This window comes from Physeter macrocephalus, chromosome 15 (assembly GCF_002837175.3).
Source record: "Physeter macrocephalus isolate SW-GA chromosome 15, ASM283717v5, whole genome shotgun sequence".
NCBI lineage: Eukaryota > Metazoa > Chordata > Mammalia > Artiodactyla > Physeteridae > Physeter > Physeter macrocephalus.
The window spans coordinates 69614307-69622784 of NC_041228.1; the positions used below are offsets into that span (position 1 = coordinate 69614307).

At 36.8% G+C, this 8478-nt stretch overlaps 1 protein-coding gene and 1 non-coding gene across 4 annotated transcripts in view; one reads left to right on the forward strand and one right to left on the reverse strand.

Moving 5' to 3' along the window:
• MTFR1 (mitochondrial fission regulator 1) overlaps positions 1 to 8478 on the reverse strand; it is a 62809-nt gene that overhangs the window by 26362 nt on the left and 27969 nt on the right. The window lies entirely within an intron of this gene.
• LOC112065845 (U6 spliceosomal RNA) lies at positions 6197 to 6303 on the forward strand. Its single transcript, XR_002892266.1, has one exon. It is a non-coding gene; the product is annotated as a U6 spliceosomal RNA (small nuclear RNA).

Genomic DNA, 8478 nt, shown 5'->3' on the forward strand with positions numbered 1-8478 from the left:
AGATTCAACAGAGAAATCAAAAGCTTTACAGACAAGCAAAAGCTAAGAGAATTCAGCACCACCAAACCAGCTCTACAATAAATGCTAAAGGAACTTCTCTAAGTGGAACGCAAGAGAAAAGGACCTACAAAAACAAACCCAAAAAAATTAAGAAAATGGTAATAGGAACATACATGCCGATAATTACCTTAAACATGATTGGATTAAATGCTCAACCAAAAGACACAGGCTCGCTGAATGGATACGAAAACAAGACCCATATATATGCTGTCTACAAGAGACCCACTTCAGACCTAGGGACACATACAGACTGAGAGTGAGGGGATGGAAAAATATATTCCATGAAAATGGAAATCAGAAGAAAGCTGGAGTAGCAATACTCATATCAGATAAAATAAACTTTAAAATAAAGAATGTTACAAGAGACAAGGAAGAACACTACATAATGATTAAGGGATCAATCCAAGAAGATATAACAATTATAAGTATATATGCATCCAACATAGGAGCACCTCAATACATAAGGCAACTGCCAACAGCTATAAAAGAGGAAATGGACAATAACACCATAATAGTGGGGGACTTTAACACCTCACTTACACCACTGGACAGATGATCCAAACAGAAAATTAATAAGGAAACACAAGCTTTAAATGACACAATAGACCAGATAGATTTAATTGATATTTATAGGACATTCCATCCAAAAACAGCAGATTGCACTTTCCTCTCAAGTGCCCACAGAATATTCTCCAGGATAGATCACATCTTGCATCACATATCAAGTCTCAGTAAATTTGAGAAAACTGAAATCGTATCAAGCACTTTTCTGACCACAACGCTATGAGATTAGAAATCAATTACAGGGAAAAAAATGTAAAAAAACACAAACATATGGAGGGTAAACAATATGTTACTAAATAACCAAGAGATCACTGAAGAAATCAAAGAGGAAATCAAAAAAAACCTAGAGACAAATGACAATGAAAACACGACGATCCAAAACCTATGGGATGCAGCAAAAGCAGTTCTAAGAGGGAAGTTTATAGCAATACAATCTTACTTCAAGAAACAAGAAAAAACTCAAATAAACAACCTAACCTTACACCTAAAGGAAACAGAGAAAGAAGAACAAATAAAACCCAAAGTTAGCAGAAGGAAAGAAATCATCAAGATTAGAGCAGAAATAAATGAAATAGAAACAAAGAAAACAATAGCAAAGATCAATAAAACTAAAAGCTGGTTCTTTGAGAAGATAAACAAAATTGATAAACCATGAGCCAAACTCATCAAGAGAAAGGAGAGGAGTCAAATCAATAAAATTAGGAATGAAAAAGGAGAAGTTACAACAGACACTGCAGGTGAATTCTATCAAAGATTTAGAGAATAGGTAACACCCATCCTTCTCAAACTCTTCCAAAACACTGCAGAGGAACACTCCCAAACTCATTCTATGAGGCCACCATCACCCTGATACCAAAACCAGACAAAGATACTACAAACATACACTATGATCAAGTGGGATTTATCCCAGGGATGCAAGGATTCTTCAATATACGCAAATCAATCAATGTGATACACCATATTAACAAGTTGGAGAATAAAAACCATATGATTATCTCAATACAGAAAAAGCTTCTGACAAAATTCAATACCCATATATGATAAAAACTCTCCAGAAAGTGGGCATAGAGGGAACCTACCTCAACATAATAAAGGCCATATACAACAAACAGCGAACATCATTCTCAATGGTGAAAAACTGAAAGCATTTCCTCTAAGATCAGGAATAAGACAAGGATGTCCACTCTCACCACTATTATTCAACATTGTTTTGGAAGTCCTAGCCACAGCAATCAGAGAAGAAAAAGAACTAAAAGGAATCCAAATCAGAAAAGAAAAAGTAAAACTGTCACTGTTTGCAGATGACATGATACTATACATAGAGAATCCTAACGACGCCACCAGAAAACTACCAGAGCTAATGAATGAACTTGGTAAAGTTGCAGGATACAAAATTAATGAACAGAAATCTCTTGCATTCCTATACACTAATGATGAAAAACGTGAAAGAGAAATTAAGGAAAAACACTCCCATTTACCATTACAACAAAGAATAAAATACCTAGGAATAAACCTACCTAGGGAGACAAAAGACCTTTATGCAGAAAACTATAAGACACTTATGAAAGAAATTAAAGATGATACAAACAAATGGAGAGATATACCATGTTCTTGGATGGAGAAATATCACATTTTCTTGGATTGGAAGAAGCAACATTGCGAAAATGACTATACTACCCAAAGCAATCTACAAATTCAATGCAATCCCTATCAAATTACCAATGACATGTTTTTACAGAACTAGAACAAAAAATCTTAAAATCTGTATGGAGACATAAAAGACCCCGAATAGCCAAAGCGGTCTTGAGGGAAAAAAACGGGAGCTGGAGGAATCAGACTCCCTGACTTCAGACTATACTACAAAGCTACAGTAATCAAGACAATGTGGTACTGGCACAAAAACAGAAATATAGATCAATGGATAGAAAGAAATAGATAGAAAGCCCACAGATAAACCCACACACCTATGGTCAACTAATCTATGACAAAGGAGACAAGGATATACAATGGAGGAAAGTCTCTTCAATAAGAGACCGGGGTGGTGGTGTGAATTGGGAGATTGGGATTGACATATAAACACTAATATGTATAAAATGGATAACTAATAAGAACCTGCTGTATAAAATATAAATAAAATAAAATTCAAAAATTCAAAATAAAGAGAAAGGCTCAAATTAGTAATATCAACTCTCACCCAAAGAACCTAGAAAAAGAGCAAAATAAACTCAAAGCAAGCAGAAGGAAGAAAATAATAGATAGGAGCAGAAATCAATAAAATTGAAAACCAAAAAAAGAAAAAAAGAAAAATCAATGAAAGAGAAAGCTTGTTCTTTGAAAAGATTAATAAAATTGACAAATATTTTAAAAAGAGAAGGCATAAATTACTAATATCAGGAATGAAATGGGATATATTACTATAGACCATGTAGCTATCAAAAGGCTAATAAGGAAATAATACAAACAATTCTATACACATAAATCTAACCAGTTAGATGAAATGGACCAATTAATTGAAAAATACAAACTACTACATCTCTTCCAATATGAAATTTGTAAGATAGTCACATAACTCTATTAAGGAACTTGAACTCATAATTTTAAAAACACACCAAAACTCAATTCCACCTATGGCCAATTAATCTATGACAAAGGAGGCAAGACTATATACAATGGAGAAAAGTCTCTTCAATAAATGGCACTGGGAAAACCAGACAGTTAAAAGTAAAAACATGAAATTAGAACATTCTTTAACACCATACACAAAAATAAACTCAAAATGGATTAAAGGCCTAAATATAAGGCCAGACACTATAAAACTCTTAGAGGAAAACATAGGCACAACACCCTCTGACATAAATTGCACAGCAATATCTTTTTCAATCAGTCTCCCAGAGTAGCGAAATAAAAACAGAAATAAACAAATGGGACCTAATTAAACTCAAAAGTGTTTGTACAGCAAAGGAAGCCATAAACAAAACAAAAAGACAACCCACACAATGGGAGAAAATATTTGCAAACGAAGCAACCAGAAAGGGAGTAGTATCCAAAATATACAAGCAGCTCATGCAGCTCAAAATACAAAAAAACACCCAACCCAATCAAAAAATGGGCAGAAGACCTAAGAAGACATTTCTCCAAAGAAGACATACAGATGGACAAGAAGCACATGAAAAGATGCTCAACATCACTAATTATTAGAGAAATGCAAACCAAAACTACGAGATATCACCTCACACCAGTGAGAATGGCCATCAATCAAAAAGTCTGCAAACAATAAATGCTGGAGAGGGTGTGGAGAAAAGGGAACCCTCCTACACTGTTGGTGGGAATGTAAATTGGTACAGCCAGTATAGAGAACAGTATGGAGCTTCCTTAAAACAACTAAAAATAGAGCTACCATAAGATCCAGCAATCCCACTCCTGGGCATATATCCAAAGAAAAACATACACGCACCCCAATGTTCACTGCAGGCACTGTTTACAATAGCCAAGACATGGAAGCGACCAAAATGTCCATCGACAGATGAATGGATAAAGAAGATGTGGTACATATATACAATGGAATATTACTCAGCCATAAAAAGAATAAAATAATGCCATTTGCAGCAACATGGATGGACCTGGAGATTATCATACTAAGTAAAGTAAGTCAGACAGAGACAGATATGATATTTGTCTTTCTCTATCTGGCTTACTTCACTTAATATCATATGATATCGCTTATACGCGGAATCTAAAATGATACAAATGAACTTATAAAACAGAAAAAGACTCACAGACTTAAAGAATGAACTTACGGTTATCAGTGGGGAAGGGTGGAAGGGAGGGATAGACTTGGGAGTTTGGGATTGACAGGTACATACTGCTATGTTTAAAATAAAATGCCTTTCTGTATGTATAAATAGATAGATAGATAGATAGATAGATAGATAAATAAATCTCACCAAAAAGAAATCAACAGGTCCGGATGGTTCACTGGATAATTCTCCTAAATGTTTAAAGAATTAACACCAGTTCTATACAATCTCTTCAGAAAATAGATAGCTTCATTTTTTGAAGCTAGTATTACTCTGACACCAAAACCAGACAATCAGAGACTTAACTGTAAAACATAAAACTATAAACTTGAAAAAAACAAAAACAGGAGAAAATCCAAAGGATCTAACATAGGCACAGAGTTCTTACACTGACACCAAAAGCATGATCCGTAAAAGGGAAAAACGAATGAATTAAAATATAAAACTTTTGCTCTGTGAAAGACCCAGTTAAATAGATGAAAAGATAAGATTTAACTTGTCCTACTTGCCCTACATTTGGGAGAAAATGTTTACAAACCCACACATCTGAAAAATGACTCATACCTAGCATATATAAAGAACTCGCAGCTTCTCTGGTGGCACAGTGGTTGAGAGTCCACTTGCCGATGCAGGGGACACGGGTTCGTGCCCCGGTCCAGGAGGATCCCACATGCCACAGAGTGGCTAGGCCCCTGGGCCATGGCCGCTGAGCCTGCGCGTCTGGAGCCTGTGCTCCGCAATGGGAGAGGCCACAACAGTGAGAGGCCCACGTACCGCAAAAAAAAAAAAAAAAAAAAAAAAAAGAACTTCACAAAAGGAAACCAAATTAGAAAATGGGCAAAAGACGTGAAGAGACATTTTATTCAAAAGCATATGAAGATGGCAAACATATGAAACGATGTTCAACATTATTAGCTAATAAGGAAACACAAATCAAAATGAGATGCACAATACACACCTATTAGAATGGCAAAAAAAAAAAAGGAAAAAAGTAACATCATCAAATGCTGGTGAGGAAGCAGAGAAGCTGGCTTAGCCATACACTGCTGGTGGGAATGTAAAATAATACAGCCATTCTGGAACACAGTGTGTCAGTTTCTTTAAAACTAAACACGCAACTACCTCATGACTCATATAAACCAACAATTGCCCTCGTGGGCATTTATTCCAGAGAAATGAAAACTTACGCTGGCTCAAAATCCTGTACACATTTACATTAACTTTACTTATAAAAGCCAAGAACTGAAACAATCCAGATGTCCATCGACTGGTGCATGGTTAAACAAACTGTGGTCCATCCATACCAAGGAATACTACTCAGTACTAAAAGGGAAGGAACTGCTGATACACACAGCAATCTGGATGAATCACTAGAGATTATGCTTAGTGAAAAAAGCCAGTCCCAAAAGGCTGTATATTGTATGATTCAATTTATATAACTATCTTGAAATGACAAAATTGTGAAAATGGAGAACAGATAAGTGACTGCCATTAAGGAGGGGTTGGAGATGGAAGTGAAGTGGGTGTGGCCATTAAAAGGGCCACAGGAGGGGTCCTTGTAGTATGGAAATGTTCTGCATCTTGACTTAACCAGTGTCAGTATTCTAGTTGTGATAGTGTACCATGTTTTGCAGGATGTTACCACTGGAGAAAACTGGGTAAAGGGTACAGGAAATGCTTCTGTATTCTTTCTTGTAACTGCATGTGAAGAATCTACAATTATCTCAAGAAGCTTAATCAAAAAAATAAAATAAACATCTTAAAAAAGAAAGGCTGTGCTCGCTTTGGCAGCACATATACTAAAATTGGAACGATACAGAGAAGATTAGCATGGCCCCTGCGCAAGGATGACATGCAAATTTGTGAAGCGTTCCATATTTTTTTCCAACGCAGGGGTTGCGGGTTTGATCCCTGGTCAGGGAGCTAGGATCCCACATGCCTTGCGGCCAAAAAACCAAAACATAAAACAGTAGCAGTACTGCAACAAATTCAATAAAGACTTTAAAAAAAAAAAAAAAAAAAGGCTCTTTACCTGCTAATCCTGCAATAATCTGGTCTGTTCATCTACTGCTATGTCCTCACTCCTACTTGTCATTCAAATCAAATTCCTTCTTTGCTCTCGGATTACTTAACTCTTATTTTATTCAGCTAATACCACTCAAATGAAATTACTCTCTAGCTAAAGTCAATGATAATCTTTCAACTGCAAAACAAAATGGAAACTTGCTAGGTTTTTGGTTTACCTAGCCTCTAAGTATCTGATGCTGATGGAAGTTTACTCTACTTCCCTGAAGCTCTCCTACCTCTGCTTCCATGACAACACTCTCTGCTGGTTCTCCTTCTGCCTCTTGAGCTACTTCTGGCAGGTAGGGGAGTCCCTTCTTTCTCTTTTCTTTTTCTTTTTTCTCCTGAGTTACTCCCAAATGCCAGCTTTATCCAGGATACAAATGCTCTTCATGTCTTACATATGCTCCTTGAGTACTCTGGGTACCAGCCATTCTATCCACATGTTGAAGGGCAAGCATTCTTTATCAATATCTAGCTACATAAGCTGTCTCTAGAGCAATGTCAATGTCCCACAGGAAGCTCAAACACAGCATATTCCACATTGGACTACATCTTACTCCCACCCTTCAGAAAGAAATCTGTTTTCCTATATTCTTATTAATTGTTCCACCATTCTCATATCCTAGCCAGAAACCTGGGAGTTATCCTAGACTCTTCCTTACTCAACCCCAATACCCAAAAAGTTTCTTAACAAAGTTTAAAATTCTTCTGAGTATCTCTTGATTTTGTCCTTTTTCTCCATGCCTTCTGTCGGTTTCTTAATTTAGTCACACTCTTGTTTATTATTTATTATTTATTATTTAGTCTTATCTCTTATTTAGCCTATTTCCTGACTTGGCTCCCTTCTATTCTTTACACTGTTTACAAGGAAATTTAACTAAAATACAAATTTGATAATATTACTATGATGCTTAAATTTCTTCCATCGCTCTACAGTGCTTTCAGGAAAAACTGTAAACTTCTTAGCCTAACATGTATGACCTTTAAACCTCGACCTACTTTCCATATTCATCTCCTACAGCTTACCCTTCTCTGCTACTCTCTAGCCTCATGGAGCCATGTGGAGTTTCCTGAACATGCCACGTGGCCTGCTGATTAGTACCTTTAACCACATTCACTTTACCTGGAATACAGCCTTCCTAGTTGAGTGGCTCCTATTGCCCCCCTCAGCACTCAGCTCTATCATCCCCAACCCCTGAGAAGCCTTGCTGAACCTCTCATCCCACAGTGGCCTTCTGTATTTATTTAGTAGTCTTTCCAGTATTGCTATTATTGATTTCCTTTTGTAATCTCCTCTAGCAAGTATTTCCAAGTATTCCTGGAAAGCTGGGACTGTGTCTTATTTTATCTATGTATCCTTGATGCCTGATAAGAAGAGTTGAATAAGCTGAATAGGTGTTTATTAGATTGAAGAGTAGTCAATAATTTACTCAGGCTCTATCAAATAAATGAAAGCACTTCTCTAACTCTTGCATACTGTCTCCTTTGAATCAAAACTCATCCTGAAGCCAGGACATGAAACCAACCTAAATGTCCATCGACAGATGAATGGATAAAGAAGATGTGGCACATATGTACAATGGAAGATTACCCTGCCATAAAAAGAAACGAAATTGAGTTATTTGTAGTGAGGTGGATGGACCTAGAGTCTGTCATACAGAGTGAAGTAAGTCAGAAAGAGAAAAACAAATACTTTATGCTAACACATATATATGGAATCTAAAAAAAAAAAAAAGGGTACTGATGAACCTAGTTGCAGGGCAGGAATAAAGACGTAGATGTAGAGAATGGACTTGATGACATGGGGTGGGGAAGGGGAAGCTGGGGCGAAGTGAGAGTAGCATCAACATATATATAACTACCGAATGTAAAACAGATAGCTAGTGGGAAGCAGCCGCATAGCACAGGGAGATCAGCTGGGTGCTTTGTGACCACCGGGAGGGGTGGGATGGGGGGGTGGGAGGGAGGCTCAAGAGGGAGGGGATATGGG